Source organism: Schistocerca cancellata, chromosome 3, assembly GCF_023864275.1.
Source record: "Schistocerca cancellata isolate TAMUIC-IGC-003103 chromosome 3, iqSchCanc2.1, whole genome shotgun sequence".
Lineage (NCBI taxonomy): Eukaryota > Metazoa > Arthropoda > Insecta > Orthoptera > Acrididae > Schistocerca > Schistocerca cancellata.
This window is the reverse complement of record NC_064628.1, coordinates 146,482,908-146,502,254: the sequence shown is the minus strand read 5'-3', so window position 1 is coordinate 146,502,254 and position 19,347 is coordinate 146,482,908. Positions and strand designations below refer to the sequence as shown.

At 42.4% G+C, this 19,347-nt stretch overlaps 1 protein-coding gene across 1 annotated transcript in view; it reads right to left on the bottom strand.

Annotated features, from left to right (window-relative positions):
• Positions 1-19,347, bottom strand: part of LOC126176064 (membrane-bound alkaline phosphatase-like) — a 178,437-nt gene that overhangs the window by 87,689 nt on the left and 71,401 nt on the right. The window lies entirely within an intron of this gene.

Genomic DNA, 19,347 nt, shown 5'->3' with positions numbered 1-19,347 from the left:
GCATGACTTAAAACAATTTGTTACACGAAATGTTCAAAACGTCCTACGTTAACGAGGATACAAGCATCCACCCTCTCCCGCATGGAATGCCTGATGTGCTGATGCAGCCCTGGAGAATGGCGTATTGTATCACAGCCGTCCACAATACGAGCACGAAGAGTCTCTACATTTGGTACCGGGGTTGCGTAGACAAGACCTTTCAAATGCCCCCATAAATGAAAGTCAAGAGGGTTGAGGCCAGGAGAGCGTGGAGGCCATGGAATTGGTCCGCCTCTACCAATCCATCGGTCACCGAATCTGGTGTTGAAAAGCATACGAACACTTCGACTGAAACGTGCAGGAGCTCCATCGTGCATGAACCACATGTTGTGTCGTACTTGTAAAGGGACATGTTCTGGCAGCACAGGTAGAGTATCCCGTATGAAATCATGATAACGTGCTCCATTGAGCGTAGGTGGAAGAACATGGGGCCCAATCAAGACATCACCAACAATGCCTGCCCAAACGTTCACAGAAAATCTGTGATGATGACGTGATTGCACAATTGTGTGCGGACTCTCGTCAGCCCACACATGTTGATTGTGAAAATTTATAATTTGATCACGTTGGAATGAAGTCTCATCCGTAAAGAGAACATTTGCACTGAAATGAGGATTGACACATTGTTGGATGAACCATTTGCAGAACTGTACCCGTGGAGGCCAATCAGCTTCTGATAGTGCCTGCACACGCTGTACATGGTACGGAAACAACTGGTTCTCCCGTAGCTCTCTCCATACAGTGACGTGGTCACCGTTACCTTGTACAGCAGCAACTTCTCTGACGCTCAGATTAGGGTTATCGTCAACTGCACGAAGAATTGCCTCGTCCATTGCAGGTGTCCTCGTCGCTCTATGTCTCCCCCAGTCGCGAGTCATAGGCTGGAATGTTCCGTGCTCCCTAAGACGCCGATCAATTGCTTCGAACATCTTCCTGTAGGGACACCTTCGTTCTGGAAATCTGTCTCGATACAAACGTACCGCGCCACGGCTATTGCCCCGTGCTAATCCATACATCAAACGGGCATCTGCCAACTCCGCATTTGTAAACATTGCACTGACTGCAAAACCACGTTCGTGATGGACACTAACCTGTTGATGCTACGTACTGATGGCTTGATGCTAGTACTGTAGAGCAATGAGTCGCATGTCAACACAAGCACCGAAGTCAACATTACCTTCCTTCAATTGGGCCAACTGGCGGTGAATCGAGGAAGTACAGTACATACTGACGAAACTAAAATGAGCTCTAATATGGAAATTAGGCGTTTCCGGAAACATGTCCACATAACATCTTTTCTTTATTTGTGTGTGAGGAATGTTTCCTGAAAGTTTGGCCCTACCTTTTTGTAACACCCTGTATAGGGTCGCGCAAAAAATGCCGGCAAGCGTTAGAGACAGGTTCCTTATACCAAAACAAGAAAAAAAATGTGTAGTAAACACGGGATCTCGAATGCATACCTTAAGAGTTAAGAGCACTACTACGTAAAAAATCTGTTTTACTGCAAAGACTTTGCTTTCCATATTTTGGAAGGAGATAGTATGGACCAAAACAAGAGAAAAGTCTAGCAAACGTGTGGTCTAAAACTGATACCTGAAGAGCTATGAGCACTTATGTTTCACACTAGCGAAGCTGAACAAGTGTGCATAGCTTCTAAGGTATGCTTTTTAGACCGCATGTTTACTGGACGTTTCTTCTTGTTTACTGCCGCGCGGGATTAGCCGAGCGGTCTTAGGCTCTGCAGTCATGGACTGTGCCGCTGGTCCCGGCGGAGGTTCGAGTCCACCCTCGGGCATGGGTGTGTGTGTTTGTCCTTAGGATAATTTAGGTTAAGTAGTGCGCAAGCTTAGGGATTGATGACATTAGCAGTTAAGTCCCATAAGATTTCACACACATTTGAACATTTTCTTGTTTAGTCCACACAGTCTCCTTCCAAAACATGGAAAGCAAAGTCCTAGCAACAGAGATCGGAGATGAAGAAATGCTCATAGCTCTTAAGGTATGCATTTTAGAGCCCTTCTTTATCAGACAGTTTTTTCTTGTTTTGGTGTAAGGAATCTGTTACTAACATTTGTCGGTGATCTTTTTGGGACACCCTGCGTAATTGTCATGGATCAGTTACAAATTCCGTGATCATACATTCTGCCAAGAACGACACAACTGAGGTAATTAAATCCGCCCTTGTGACAGAAAACATAAGCTCTCCTCTGCTTTCTTTCACACCCTCTCTGCACCACAGCTCATTCAATTACAACCCCACACACCCTTCACTTCCTTTAGTCTGCCATAGCTTTCCCTCCACACGCTTTCCACGAATACTCCTAACCTCCTCCCCCACCCCTCCCATTCGCCACGAGATAGTAATTCAATTACAAACGGTGATGTGATTGTTAGAAACAGAAAATACAGAGATCGAGAAAGTGTGAACGGAGGAGGACACACACACACACACACACACACACACACACACACACACACACACACACACACAGGGAGAGGGAGTGGATTTTGCGAACAGAAGAGAACATTACGCAGCTGGCAACGACCACGCGCCCAATTCAAACAGCCACCGTCTAGAGAAGAAAAACTTCCATCTTCTCGTAAAGTTCTTGACTTTCCCGTTTGAAACGGGAGAAGTAATGGCTAAGGAAGGAGTAAAGTATTTTAGTTTATTTAGTGCACTGATTATAAATTCTGATTACGCTGCTAATACGAGTAAGTGCAGTGAAAGCTCGGTCCCTTTTATGTATGCAAGCAGAGAGCAAATGGCGTAGTCATCACGATATTTTAAAACACACTGGCGTGCAAAACTTTAGAACATAAGTAACTTACGCATGACGTGCCACTCTCAAGTGACATGGCTCGATAAAACTTCAAAATACATAGAAAGAACTGGTACATATAGTACAGAATATACAGTGACACGAATACAAATAAAACTTTTAATCAAAGACACTAATCACTATGAACTCACCGAGATCTGTGATGGCCCCCTGGAGATTTTAAGAGACGAGACATGGTTCTGAAGTGTAATATCGTCACGGACAGCAATGCATGCTTTGTAACGTACTCCCGTGCTGGTCACTATGTTGATAAGGAGTTCTAATGGTAGGGCGTTCCAGGCTTCCACCAGCGCGTTGTGCTAGTGTTGGATGTCGTCGGTGAATATGGGGGTGCTGCAGTACGTCTTCACAAAGCACCACACTAGTCTTCGATTGCATTTAAGTTGGGGAAACTGGCAAGATAGTCCCTTCGCTGAATATCCTCTCCTTTCAGGAGCACCTCCATCTGCTATGTTGGATGCGATCGAACATTGTCATTCACAAAAATAAGCCAGGGCCGAATGCACCTCTGGAACGGCGCACATCGGGAACAATTTAGATTTTTGTACACCCATGCAGCTTTACGCCCTACATACAACAACTGGACTAACAAAACTATCATGATCTACAGTTTTAATGGATGCGTTGCTTCTTCCCAACTCTCACCCTAAGAGACAACGAATGTTCTCTCCTCCGAGAAGAGCAGAAGAGCGGCAGGAACTCCTCGTTGGTCTAGTCCCTGTGCTCTTGGCTCCACCGCAAACGGTGCCGTCGATATTCGGGTGGTGCTGGTCATCGGCCAAAGAGACCATCCCCGTTATGGCCCCGTGCCACTGTGGAGGGTGAGACTGCTTGCCTTGCAGTCCTGTTAAATGTGGTAGCAATTGCACACGCCGTTTGCCGTGTGTCCCTTCTTGACAGTTGCACAATGTAATCACCATCTGTTCCTATGGCTGACTGTGGTGGAGCATCTACTCTCCTTCGGGCAGCTGTACCTGCGTTTCTGAGAACTTCCCACGCAACAAAGCTGTGAGGAACATTGAACTCCTGGGCTGCGCTTATCACTCTTCGTCCTGCATCCTGTTTGCCGAATGATTCTTTTGCGGTCTGAAGTCATCGAGATACTGTCTCTGGGCCAGGCTGTATTGCAGACTACCACCACGAGTGCACCTTAATTGCTCGGTCATTGACACCCTCGGTCTTTTCCCGTTCCATCAACTGTCTCGTGTTGCGGGGCCAGCCTCATCAGCCTCATTTGGCGATATTCTCTTACACACGCTGACCTCGCGCGATGTGATGTCCAGTTTTCTGTGAGTAACTCTAGGACTTGTGGCAACACGATCTTACATTTTTATTCATATTCACCGAGTAGCTATTATGTTATCTTACTTTATCGCAGTGTACAATATACCCTTGATATTACGTGGCAGTAGTCACATGAAAGACTTTAAGCTATAATTAAGTCTAACAAAAAGAAAAAAAAAAGCGCACTGCGAAGTCATTATCCGAATGGGGCGGAAATCGATATATGTTAAATGCATGTAGAGGCAAACAAATGACATCGATTTCAGAAAAAATGGGTTATTTACTCAAGAGAAAGAGTTTCAGAAATGGAGGAAGTCAATAACTCGTTGGTCCACGTCTGGCTCTTATGTAAGCATTAATTCGGTTTGGCTCAAAAATGGCTCTGAGCACTGTGGGACTTGACAGCTGAGGTCATCAGTCCCCTAGAACTTAGAACTACTTAAACCTAACTAACCTAAGGACATCACACACAACCATGACCGAGGCAGGATTCGAACCTGCTACCGTAGCGGTCGCGCGGTTCCAGACTGAAGCGCCTAGAACCGCTCAGTCACACCGGCCGGCAATTCGGTTTGGCATTGATTCATAGTGTTGATAGAGTTGCTGGAAAGCTTCCTGAGGGATATTGTGCGAAATTCTGTCCAACTGACATGTTAGATTGTCAAAATCCCGAGATGGTTGTAGGGCCCCGGTCACATTTCTCCAAAAGTTCTCAATTGGGGAGAGACCAGGCGACCTTTCTGGCGGAGACAGGACTTGGCAAGCACGAAGGCAAACAGTATAAGCTTTCCCCGTGTGGAGGTGGGCATTATCTTACCTGAGTGTAAGCCCAGGACGGTTTGTCGTGAAGTGTAACAAAACGTTGTACAGAATATCGTCGACGAGCCTCTGTGCTGTAGGGTACCGCGGATGACAACCAAAGGGTTTTGCTATGAAAAGAAATGTCACTCCGGACCATAACGTCTGGTTTTGAGGCCGTGTGGTGGTCTACAGTCAGGCTGGTATCCAATCGCTGTCCGGCGAGCCTCCAGACATCTCTTCGGTATGGAATCTCATAGATTTGAGTAGAATTCTCTTCCGTGTTGGTTCCCGCTGTGCACCGATCCCCAATGGCCAGCAACGACGTGTCTGGAAACTCTACAGACAGTGGTGGGATCCCAACCTGACTGACCTAACAGCTGTGATGTATCAGTTTCATGAGCTAAGGTTGCAAAATACTGGCACGAAATGTTTACAGAGGACTAGAAAAACTGATAGAAGCTCACATCGGACATTGTCAGTTCGGGTTCTGTAAAAATATAGGAACGCGCGAGGCAGTACTGGTCCCATGACGTAACTTAGGAGATAGGTTAATGAAAGGCAAACCTAAGTTTATAGAGTTTATAAACTTAGAGAAAGTCTTGACTTTACCGATTGCACTACCCGTTTCGATATTTTTAAAGTGGTAGTATTAATACTCAGGCAGCGAAATATTACATACAACCTGTACAGAAATCAGACGAGGGACATGAATCAGTAGAAATAGTGGAGAAGGGGAGTGATACACGGTTGTAGCCTACCACCGAGGCTATGCAATCTGTACATTGAGCAAGCAGCAAAGGAATTCAAAGAAAAATTTGGAGAACGAATAAAGTTTGAGGGAGAAGATATAAAAATATCGATGTTTGCCGATAACACTGTAATTATTTCAGAGACAGAAAAAGATGTAAAAAAAGAGCACTTGAACGTAATGGACAGTATTTTAAGCGAGGATATAATATGAACCCCAAGGAAAGCAAATAAAGTAATGGAATGTAGTCGCATCATATCGTTTTTGAAGGAGAGAAATATGTTAACACTGAATATAATTTTAAACGTTATGAAGCTTTATCTGAAGGTATTTACCTTGGGTTTAGCTTAGTATGGACGTAAAACGTGGATAATAAATAGATCTAACCAGGAGGGAGCAGATGCTTTTGATGTGAGATTTTATAGGGGAATACTGAAGATGGAAAAGGTAGATTGCGTAATTAATGAAGAGTCACTGAATCAAATTCTGGAGAAAAGAAATGTATGGTACAAATTGACTGACAGAAGGGTCTGTTGACATCACACATTCTGTTGGCTACTGTAGTTATTCGGAAATAAAGAGGCTTGCACATGATTGAGTAGAGCGGAGAGCCGCATTTGACAAGTTTTCCGACTGAAGACCACAACAACAGAAAGATCTAAAAATATTTGTTGAGGAGGAGAGCAGGTACGTATAGAGAATGCGTAGCAGCGCTATAGGGCATATTCAGCAGATTAGTAGATTTACTCAATGTAGGCTTCATATTAGACCTGTTGACGAGGTGAGATGATTAGCACTAACCATAGTGATAGTACATTTTTGGAAGTGAGGTGGTGTTACTTACTAATGGCAGAGCAGAAGTCGGAGATACAGAGTCGACTGTTGCCGTCCGTAATGATCCTTGTTTACGTTTTGACGAGATCTGTTTGTGCTTGAGGATCCATTGAATCATTTTTGAGCATTTTGTTTTACATTGTGAGCAACCGCAACCAAACTTCCACATTTTGAATGTAATTTGTGGCACTGGCTGTAAAATACATTTTAATAAATGCCTGTTTTGCGTCAGCTGAAGATGCACCCTTAGGTGACGTAGATTCTTTTTAGTAAGTTATAACAGTTACCTTTCCTCTATGACTTGTTAAAAAGAATCTCTGTCGCCTGAGTATGAGTCTTCAAATGACGCGAAACTGGTCCTGACTTTTATTAAAAAGTATTTTACAGCCAGCGTACAACATTTTTTTTAGAGTGAAAAGAAGGCAAATATCCTGACAGTATATGCAACAATGTAACGTTACGACGTCACTACGGGATCTTTTTATTTCATATCTGTTCGGGACATTTTAACACTTTTTGGATAAACGATTCCGAAGTGACCCTGTGTGACAACGCCTCGAAACTGGAGTACTGGGACACCGACACTTACCACAATGGTCTCCTTATTCCCTGCCACTTTGAAGGGACGTGCGACTGAAATTGCGCTAATCTTATCTCTTGCTGTACAAGACACGCAAGGCAAGCCACGAAGGACTAGAGCAGTTATCAGTCAACGAAATACAGCGGTTACGAGAGTCTAGATAACAAGCTGTCGCAAAGTCGGTTTGGACGCACTGGTTGCGGTTAGCGTCAAGTGGCGCGAGGTCGGCCACGACTTCAGAGTTGCTCGGGCGGTCAGTGCGCCTGCGTTACGCATCGCCTCACCGACCGGCAGTATCTAGCGTTCTTTCACATCGGATTTCACATCGGATTTCTTTGAATTACAAAGGCTTTTCAGTTAACTTAGTTCATGTATTCTTCACGGTGAATGAAACAAACATTTATAACCAGCAAGGCATACTGTGTCTATGGTCAGAACTGCACTAACTCCATGGAAATGAACCAAAGTGCAGTAGAATGTTGGTAGAGGTCTCCGTGTCATGCACATAAAGCTGGACACCACATGACGTAAGGTCAGCATGAGCGTAGTGCCGAATGGGACTGGCCCAGCGAGATGAGGCAGTTGAAGAAATCGGAAAAGACAGCAAGTGTCCACGGGCGAGCCGTTACGCTGCACTTTGGTGGTGTTCTTCATCATAAAATGGGCTGTGAAGAACATATGCATGATAGGGTGTAGAAAAATTTCCGCTACCAGGCACAATAAAAGGTTATTTATTTGTCACACGACAGGTTTCAGGCTTGCTACCATCTTCAGGTGTTTATACATTCATGTACATGTTTTATGCTGGAGATCACTGTATAAATAAAAAAAATATTTGCTGGTCACTAAACATATTTATATGTACATGAATGTATAAACACTTGAAGATGGGAGCAAGCCCGAAATCTGTCGTGTGACAAATAAATAACTTTTAATTGTGACTAGAAGCGGAAATTTTTGTACACCCTTTAAAAGAACAGTCACGGAGTTCAACAGCATCCACTATGCGTAAAATTCACATATGCATGCCTTCACATGGGGAGGAATCATTGGTAAACTGGAAGAAAGATTAAGAATGGCAAGTGTGGCCCAGGGGTCTAGCTTGTATGGGAAGTGTTATGTTCCACACCCACTGCTGCCTGAAGAAAGAGAGTTGGTGAACCACGGTCAACTACTACAGCAGGTGACAGTAACATTGTGCAGTAGACAAGAAAGGACCCACGTCAGACAGAGGATGCAATTTAAATCACATTTAGCGAGACCCCAAGAGACAAAATCTCACGCTCCACAGTGCCACAGCGACTGCTTTGGTGTGGTCTCTTCTCCCGACGATCAGTACGTTGTGTTCCGTTGACAACTGTCACTGTGGCTCACATATGACTGTCGTCCACATCTTTTAGCTCCTCTGCGTCGGACTTTTAACTTTCCCAGCACCCTACCTTCGGTGTTAGGCGACAATGCCTCAACAGCAGATTTAGTTTTACATTTTACTCGCGAGGTTTTTTTTTATCGTACCATCTAAGGGCAAACGGGCATGTAGCCTTCCCTCCGAGGCCGTCATCCTCCCTCCATTTTAACTCTGTCGCACTTTCTTTACATCTGTTTGTCTTGGTGGTCACCGTTTCTCTACATGTGCTCATCTCCCCTTGTCTTTTTGGGATGGACATTTTAATGTGTCACAGAGTGGCTGGCTGATCCTCTTCTATTATTGTGATCAGCCAGCCCAGACCATCTGCTCTATGGTTTTAATACCTTATTCTACTTTTCCTTGTGGTTTATGTTTTCCGCGTTTTTTGTTCTTTCCATTCGTTTTCTTTTTAGGTGTGGTTCCCCATTCCTTTTTCCCCTTATACTTTCTGAAATGTGCTTTGGGTGTTTTTGTACCCCGATTCTTGCTTGCGTCAGGAAAAAGGGACTGATAATCCTTTAGTTTGGTCCCTTTATACCCCAAACCAACCAACCAACCAACCAACCAACCAACCAACCAACCAACCAACCAACACCTGCAACCAGCGGCACCGTTTCCGATGGTGCATAGGGACTGGACGAACGAATACTTAGGTCGCTTGCTCTTCTCGGATGAAAGAAGATTGAGTATGAGTAGCGATTCTTAACGTATACTCATCTGGTGAGCGATGGGAAGACATAATGCGACAAGGAACATTGTCGAACATAATCATTTTGGTGTTCCAGGTGTTATGGTATGGGGAGACATTATGTTTACATGGGCTCACTGATTTCCACATCTCTGAACACAGTACACTCACCAGTGTGGCAATGAACTCCTTCAAAATGTATTTCTTTTCAGGCCTGCTTTCAGCCCTGAATTCATTTTTATGGCGCAGGCGAAGGAACTCATGGAACGAGAGGACGTTCGGAGATGAACTGGCATGTTTTTCCGTCCGTGTTGATCACACATCGTTTTACGAACCGTGTCCCACTTTTGTAATGTCGAGGGCACCATAATGTCCAAGGGACCATCACAAATCGCGCAGACTTCCGTGTTATTCTTGTCTTTGAATAAAAATGTCGTTCCTGTTCGTCCCAAAGCATATTTCTTTCAGTTACTTTCTGTTCAACACTATAGTAGTTCTTTGTATGTATTTTCGAAGTTTCATTGAGCTATGTTACTTGGCGGTGACATACCATGTGAAACTTGCTGTCGTTCTGAAGTTTGGCACACCAGTGTACAACTCTACAATCTGAAGATTTCCAACGAACGAAATCGATCTTAATGCAATAAATGTGTAATGCCACAACTGAGGTGATTTTTATCGAAGGTTGACATCATTGTCAGCTATGGACCTCAAAATGATCAAGATTATTTTCTACCTGGTATGTGTCCTACACACCTTTCAACAATTTAGCGTAGGACACATCGGAACTTTGCACTTGGGCCGGCAGGTATAACAGCCGTCTACCGTGACGTTCATGGTCCAAAGTAAAAGAGGTTTGGTGGATTAATTTTCGATAAACAGAGGCGTCTGCTAAATCCTGTCTCCATGGTTGTCGAGCACTCACAGTAGATGGACAACTGGCTCATGGAATCTTATAGGATCGGCTACCTTACTCATTAATTTACTACATATTATTTCCAATAACACTAAACGGGTATCGCCGTTATATTTTAATTGTATTCAAAAGCATGTTATTATTACTATGACCGACCAAATCGTAACAAACCGCGCGGCGTGCGTTTTTAACTGCAATTTGAAAAGGGTGATCATCGGCCACTTTACATGTAAATGATCTTCTGCTTGCGTCGTGAGATAACGGGTTGAAACTGGTGCTCTCTCTACGTCGTCAGTGTTTCGCTTCAGTAGTAATGGGCTATTAGGAACCTTTTTCCGTGTAATGTTATGGCACCTTGTTGTGCTGTTTGTAGAGGGTTACTGGTTTTGAAAAAAAATATTGTTCCTTTAGAAATAATAAGATGGCAGTGACAAGCAGCGTGGAGCTTTATTTGTCTGTTATTTATTTAAATGTGTTCTGGCCCATATAATTCACAAGTCTGCTTACTTGTATTTTGCTTGTGAATATTGCGGCTAACAGTTATTGTAGCTATTTCAAATTCTAAATCCGAGTCGGTAATTTAAATTTCTGTACTCCCCCTCTTGGTATAAAGTTTCACTTGTTTTATGGATACTTTTTTTTAGCTAGTTCGGTCCTCTGCGCTTTTGAACAGTATATGTTTTTTATCACGTTTAAGGGAAGTTAACTGTTTATGCATTTGCTGGTTGAAAGTCACAACAGCCGCGAGCACGGCTGGGTTTTCTTTTAGAAGGTGTTTCATATTAATTCAGTGATTTTCTGAAATATTTCATGTGTGGTAGTCGTTTTGTTTTGTGTGTGTTTTAGAAATTCCTATCCATACAGATGTAAGCTGTTGTGTAAAGTTTATCTCAAGCGACCGGTGTTGGCGTTAGGTGAGGTGTCTGTAGCTGGTTGCTTCCCCAACTAGAATGATTTGTTGAATGCGGTCTTTTAATTATTTGATTTTATAAATTCCCATTTCTAATTAATTTTGACAATATTAAATGCAATAAATTTTTTGAATTCTATTTCGTTTGCTCTGGGAGATCTGTTTAAGTATCTTACACTACGGCGACTGTGCGTTTATTTCTGTGGTCCTTTTCTAATTAAACCTGTGTTTGTATTTATTCATTTCAATTTTACATTAAGTAATTTTATTGTGTTTGTGATTAATTATAGTAAGTAAGCAATTTGAGTAGAGTAATGTAATCAAAGCATAACGTAGGGTGGTTCCAAATCTTCAACTAAATCTACCGCAGCTGAATTAGTAATTATCAGCGCCGTGAGAATGCAGCGGCAATGAAAACACTGCATTAGGAGTGTGTGTACCCGCAAGGTAACGAGACAGCAACGACTGTTCCACAGAATTCGCAATCGAAATTCGCTCTACAGGGTTCACTTATTTCGACATGTAATTTCGGTTTCCAGATGACAGACTTAACAGTGTGTTTGCCATTTGTGGCGTGTTCATCTACTGAAGTGGTCTGTAGTCTTGTCACGAGCGTGGTATGGACCGCCGGAAACTTGTAATCGTTTGTTGGTAGCAGTTCGAGGTGTTTCCCACGCTGTTTATCGTGCTTTCAGCCTCTGAACACTGACGAAGACCACACGATGCTTGGCAGCTTTGTCAGCAACTCAGCATCACAGACTATTCCACGCGGGGTACAGATTCATTGTAGCCGCAGGAACCCGCATCTAAGACCAACATATCACTGACAATGTGTAACACATACGTCTGATATTGATGATGCCTATTACGTAACTTCTATGTTTCCTACGAATGGTGTGATGTCTGTGTTGTGAAAATTATGTTCTTTCTATTGACATGATAGAAATAATTGTTCTTAATTTTGTGAAGTTATGTAACCGAAATTAATTTCTGAATTTATTTATTAAACCTATGTTATTTCATAATACAAATATCTTAATACATTAAGTGTATGACTGGTTAATGCTTAGAAATGTAGAATTGTATGAGATGTAAAAGTTGGAAGGAAATCCCCGCTCACCGAAAAGGGTTAGGCAGGGGTGGCAAAAGGCGGCTTGGAGCTACGTAGCTCAAGAAGTCTTTGCCAGAGGAACGTCGGTAGCCAGCATCAAACAAGCTATTATCCAGAGTACGTAACGAGACAAAAACTGTAGCAAGAGTGGATTAATTATGCCTCGGATGTGGATTCGTATTGGATACCAGCTCAGAGTTTACTGATTTGCTCTGAATCCTGAAATCCCGACGCCAAGAAGATGTTTTATAGATCATTTTACATCAAGAGCCATGATGATGTATGACGACTTTCTTCTCTTACCACAAAAGATTACCAAGGCTGCCATCTTCAGGATAAGTAAAGTTTAGTATTGTACGTTTTTGCATGTAGCAGTAATTTGTTAAACTGTTAATAAATAAATGAGCCTATTTTGAACTTTCTGTCGAGAACACTGATTTGCGGTATCTTCAGTCAGTTACGTGGCTATATTGCACATCGCAGAGTTGGAAAATTCCTAGTGTTTCCGATTTACAATGAGTTAAGGAATCATTACTCTTCTAAATAATAAGTTTCACGTGAAGTAATAACTTTCTCAAGTTGTTAGTTAATCTTTTGTAGGAAATGCTCCTCGTGAACATTAACTGTCGAGCGGGCGCACCGTTTTCATAACGTGAGTGGGAGTTCGGTGTACTTTGTACAGTTGTAAAAGATAACTGTCTGTATGTTGCCAAGGGAAAAACGTATGAGCAAAATCACAGATTAACTTTAGCTAAACTATGCAACGATAAAATAAACTTATGTTATATGAGTATTGTTGTCAGATGTTTTTTACCCTGTAAGAGACAAACGTTCAGATGTGAAAAAAAAATTCCATTTTTTTTACCAGGGACAAATGAAAAACAAAAATTTTGTTGCTTTATTTGTCTGTATTACATTTTAATAAAAAATGTGTAAGTTTTAGCATGCTTTTATTTCAATTTACATATTTAAAAATCAGTTCTGTTATAATCATAGTTGAAAATGATCATTAATTCAGTATTTATCAAATTCGGGGTACATTTATTTCGTAGATCAGAAAGTGGTACAATAGGAGGAGTAGTCGTCATGAACAGGAAGGTAAGGCAAATATATGTGCTACGGTCGACAGATTAACGCAATATTTCCGTCAGACTCTAAACCAAACTAAGAGCGATAGCTATAGTTGAGGTATACATGTCGACGTACAAACCAGACGATAACGAGATACAGTATACCATGGAACTGAAATGCTAACTCACTCAGGGGGATTGGAATGCAGTAACAGCGTACGGAAAAGTAAACAGAGTTATTGGGAATATCGATTCGACAACAGGAACGAGACCGAAGAAAATATTAAGCTTTGAAATAAATTTCAGCTACTAGCAACAAATGCGGCGAAACGTAAGAGTAGTAAAAGTACTGGAAGGAAGGCTATGAGAACAGTAAAAGGATCTTCTACATTCCGAGTTCAAAAACTGCTTCGTAAGGTACACTCGATAACAGATATAATCTCAGATCTTAGTTTAATAATGATGAAGACTAGGCTGACGCTTAAAGAGAATCGTCACGAAGAATTAGTGTGTAACGAAGTGGTATACCAAAGCACTAAACAATACTTATATGATTTTGAAGTCTCCTGAGGACGTACATCATAAGACAGTGAATACCACAACGGTTAGTTCAATTAAGGAGAAGTCTTAAAAAGACTTATTATGAAAATTCAACAGACAAATACCCTTATGTCAAATGTAAGAACAGAAAAATTGCAAAGGCCACGAAAAATTTTTAAAAATATCTTTTTTTTTACTTTGATAGCTGATCGTTATAGATTTTTTATGAGCTGAATCCAAAACTAGCCTTAGGTTTCCTGTATCACCCATAGTTTTCGAGCAATATGCTTTTTATTCTGTAGTATAAAAATCCTATGCTGTACGATAAACAGGGAAAACGGAATCGACCTTTATGCCAGCAAATGTTTTTCAGCAGTGCTATCAACGTCATCTAAATTCATTACACCTTCTTTTTCAATTATTTTAACTATATAAAAGCTGTTAAATTCCTTAAAAATATCGCTTAATTTAATAAATTAAGCTGTAAAATTTGAAGAAATGGCCAGTGCTACAATATTTTAAGTACCATATTTGGATTTCCCACCATAAAAAAACCTAAGAATAAGGTATTTTAAGCAAAGAAGTTTTTCCATCGTTGGCCTGTGTTGTCGGTAACAGAACAAATACCACAGCTATGTAATGAAATTTTTATACCACTACATCATTGTATGTGGGGTTCCTCTTTTCATTACAGCTGTGCTGTTCCTAGACTTTTGTTCAGAATACTGTCAGCTGCACTGCTTTCTTAGTCCGAAACTGTGTCGAAGAGACGGCGGTGTGCCAGTTACTGTAGCGACAAAACCGTCTGCAGTGAGAGTGAAACGCACGGTGGACTTGTAACGGTCGGTGTTGGGGAAAGAGCCGCAAGAGAAACGATTCATTCGGTCGGAACACCTGCCTGCTCGTCAGAGAGCCTAGAGTCTCCGACTTCTCTATGTTCAGTTGTGATAATTGTCGGTGGAGTCTGCCGTAGCGTGTTTGCAGTTATGAATTTTATGATTTAGACGTGGTGAGTTTACTGTGCGGTCTGCGCTATATGTACTGTGTGTTTTAAGGGTATAAAGACACTGAAGAGCCAAAGGAACTGGTACACCTGCCCAATGTCGTGTAGGGCCACGGCGAACACGCAGAAGTGCCGCAATGCGACATGGCAAGGACTCAACTAATTGCAGAAGTAGTGCTGGATGTAAATGACATCATTAATTCTGCAGGGCTGACCATAAATCCTTACGAGTACGAGGGGCCGGCCGGGGTGACCGAGCGGTTCTAGGCGCTACAGTCTGGAACCTCGCGACCGCTGCGGTCGCAGGTCCGAATCCTGTCTCAGAAGTGGATGTGGTGATATCCTTAGGTTAGTTACGTTAAAGTAGTTATAAGTTCTAGGGGACTGATGACCGCAGATGTTAAGTCCCATAGTGCTCAGAGACATTTTTGAGTTCGAGGGGATGGCCACTTCTGAACAGCACGTTGCAAGGTATCTCAGATATGCTGAACAATGTTCATGTCAGGGGACTTTGCTGGCCAGCAGAAGTGTTTAAACTCAGAAGAGTGTACCTGGAGCCACTCTGTAGCAATTCTGGACGTGTGGAGAGTCGGATTGCACTCCTGGAATTGCCCGAGTCCACTGGAATGCACAATGGACATGAACTGATGCAGGTGATCAGACAGGATGCTCACGTACGTCTCACCTGTCAGAGTCGTATCTAGACGTATCAGGGGTCCCATATCACTCCAACTGCATTATCTTCACACAGTTTCAGAGCCTCCACCATCTTGAACACTCCGCTGCTAACATGCAGGGTCCATGGATTCATGAGGTTTTCTCCATATCCGTACACGTCCATACGTTCGGTAGAATTTGAAACGAGGCTCATCCGACAAGGCAACATGTTTCCAGTCATCAACAGTCCAATGTCGGTGTTGACGGGCCCAGGCAAGGCGTAAAGCTTTTGTGTCGTGCAGACATAAAGGGTACATGAGTGGTCCTTCGGCTCCGAAATCCCATATCGATGATGTTTCGTTGAATGGTTCCACACTGACACTTATTGATGTTCCAGGATTGAAATCTGCAGCAATTTGCAGAAGGGTTGCACTTCTGTCACGTTGAACGATTCTCTTCAGTCGTCGTTGGTCCCGTTCTTGCAGGATCTCTTTCCGGCAGTAGCGATGTCGGAGATTTGATATTTTACTAGATTCGTGATATTCACGGTACACTCGTGAAATGGTCGTACGGGAAAATCCGTACTTCATCGCTACGTCGAAGATGCTGTGTCCCTCGCTATATGTGGAGTTTTAAAAACTGTAGACGATCAACACATTAAAAAAGTAATGACGAATAAAATAAAATATTCACTACGTAAGGAAGAAGAAAATGGAGCTATCATCGCGAAATGGTTCTGGATAATAGGAATAGAAAGAAAAATTAAAGCGTAACATGGGCTACAGAACAGAAATGAAGGAGAAGCCACCTAGAAAAAAATTTACATTGCGCCCGTTTTAATCATTGCTTGAACTTGTTTCATGAAGTACAAAAAAGGTTCTATCTATAAAAGATACTTGCAGACACTACGCATATTAATTGTAAAGACAGATTTCGAAACTTTGCTCTTATACTAGAAGTTTCCGGGTATCTAGTGAAAACCGGACCATTCTTCATTTGTTATGAAAAGCATATAAAAAACTGAAGAAATTGCAGAGAGGTATGAGATAAGGAACCAGGACATGGGTAAGTTGGAACAAACAGAGGTCGTTCATTATTTCCGAAAGAATATTAGAGAATGAGTGGATGAGATTGCAGAAACTAAAGCAAAACTTTGAGAGATGCGTGAAGACGACAGAGGAACAACAGGGGAAAATTACAACGCTCCCTATAAATCTTTCGATAACATCTGAGATACTAATTTCATTGATGCTAGAAAAAAATATAAACATAAAGGAGGCAAAAGGGAATGGAGACGAATAAAACATGAGATTGACAGAATGATCAAAACCACAACTTCAGGAATGGCAAGAGGATAAATCCAAAGCTGCTGAAGCGTACATGCAAGCAAAACAGCGCACACACACAAAGAAACGGATAAAACTGAACCAGCTGTAGGAATAGATAAATCCTTATGGGAGATGAGCAACGAAGGAAACGAAAGGTGAAAGGAATGTACATAACGACTGTATAGAGAAAAGAAACTTCAAGGCTATGTCATAGGAAGGGAAGAACAATTGGATGGAGATGGAATGGCGCTGTGATACTGCAAAAAAAATTAACGGAATACAGAACAACCTTCGATGGAACCTGGCACCTGGGATATACCTCATTCCGTAAGAATTAGTAAGTTCCGTAGAACAACCAAGAAAAGATATGAGTTTAACATCTCATCGACAGCGAGGTCATAAAAAACTGAGCACAAGCTCGGATTACGAAAGGAAAGGGACGGGGCGGAAAACAGTCGTTCCATTTTCAAAGCAACCATCAGTAATAAATAATATTAAATTTAACTGGAGAGATTAAGGAATATCACGGAAAACCTAAATAAATATATCCCGATGGGAATTTGAACTGTCTTGCTTCCTAGCGCGAGTGCATTGTGCTAACGAATGCGCCGTCTCGCTTGGTGTGGGAGAACCAACAGTGACACCGCTTTTTCACTGGTGCCTTACGAGACAGGTAGATATTCTTTTCCTACGACTGGTTTGATGCGGTCCACTAAGAATTTCTCTTCCGTTCCAACCTCTTCATCTCTGCGTAGCACTTTTAACGTACGTACACAATTACTTGGCGGATGTATTCCAATCTGTCTTACTCTACTGTTTTTGCCCTCTACAGTTCTCTCTAGTACCATAGAAGCCATTCCTTGATGTCTTAAGTCCGCAGCTCGTGGTCGTGCGGTAGCGTTCTCGCTTCCCACGCCCGGGTTCCCGGGTTCGATTCCCGGCGGGGTCAGGGATTTTCTCTGCCTCGTGATGACTGGGTGTTGTGTGCTGTCCTTAGGTTAGTTAGGTTTAAGTAGTTGTAAGTTCTAGGGGACTGATGACCATAGATGTTAAGTCCCATAGTGCTCAGAGCCATTTGAACCATTTTTTTTTGATGTCTTAACTGATGTCCTATCATCCTGTCCCTTCTCCTTAGGTTCCCTACACTTTCTACTTCTTTCATTCCCCAGCGACTCGTATTTTTGAATTTCCGTGAACATTTTTGTACTTCCTAAGTTCATCGATCAACTGAAGTATTTCTTCCGTTTCCCATGGTTTCTTCGCAGTTGCCTTCTTTGTACCTACATTTTTCGTTCCAACCTCTATGATTGTCCTATTTAGAAATGTCTACTCCCTCAAACTGTACTTCCTAAGGAGCTATTCCTTACTGCAGTGCCTATAGACCAGAGAACTTCCAGCGCACCTCGTCATGCCTTAGCACTTCTGTATCCCACTTCATTGCGTGTTGGTTCTTCCTGACTAATATCTTAACTCCAGCCTAATCTTCACCGCTGCTATAATGTGATCTGAGTCTATATCTGCTCCTGGATACGCTTTGCAATCCGATATCTGATTTCGGAATCTCTGTCGGACCATGTTGTAGTGTAACTGAAATCTTCCCATGTCACCCCACCTTTACCAAGCATTCCTCTTACTCTTGTGATTCTTTAACAGAGTATTGGCTATTACTAGCTGCAATTTACTACAGAACTCAATTAGTCTTTCTCCTCTCTCGTTCCTTGTTCCAAGCCCATACTCTCCTGCAACAGGTCCTTATACTCCTTCCGCTACAAGGGCTGTCCATTCCCCCATGGCTATTAGATTTTCATGTCCATTTACGTGTTGTATTAACATTTCAATATCCTCATATATTTCCTCCGTCTCTTTATCTTCAGCCTACGACCTCGGCATGTATCTTGAGCTATCGTTGTCGGTGTTAGTTTGCTGTCGATTCTGATAAGAACAACCCTATTACTAAACTGTTTACGGTAACACACTCTCTGCTCTATCTTCCTACTCACAACGAACACTACTCCCGTTACACCATTTAGAAGCTGCTGTTGTCTTCTTTCCATTTCACGTCACTGATGCCTACTATATCTAGATTGAGCTTTTGCATTTCCGTTTACAGATTTTCTAGCTTTCCTACCACGTTCAAGCTTCTGATATTCTACGCCCCGGCTCGTAAAATATTATCCTTTAGTTGGATATTCAATCTTTGGCAGTCCTCTCCCAAAGATCTGAATGGGAATCATTCCGGAATCTTTTGCCAATGGAGAGATCATAATGACACTTCTTCAGTTACAGGCCACATATCCTGTGGAAATACGTAAAGTGTCTTTAATGTAGTGGTTTCCATTGCCTTCTGCAGCCTCAGTCCGTTGATCAGTCCGCCCTTAGGAGCAGTTTCCCACATCAGGCACAAGAGAGTGCCCTAAACCTCCGTCCGCTCGTCCGCCCTCTTTGGCAAGGCCGTTGGCAGAATGAGGGTGACTTCTTTCCTTAATGAAATTTTTGTTTGTTTGCAGATACATGCTTGCTTTCCTGTCACACATTGAAGTCTGACCCCTAGTAACATAGCATGTCACTAACGAGATGGGATCAGCAT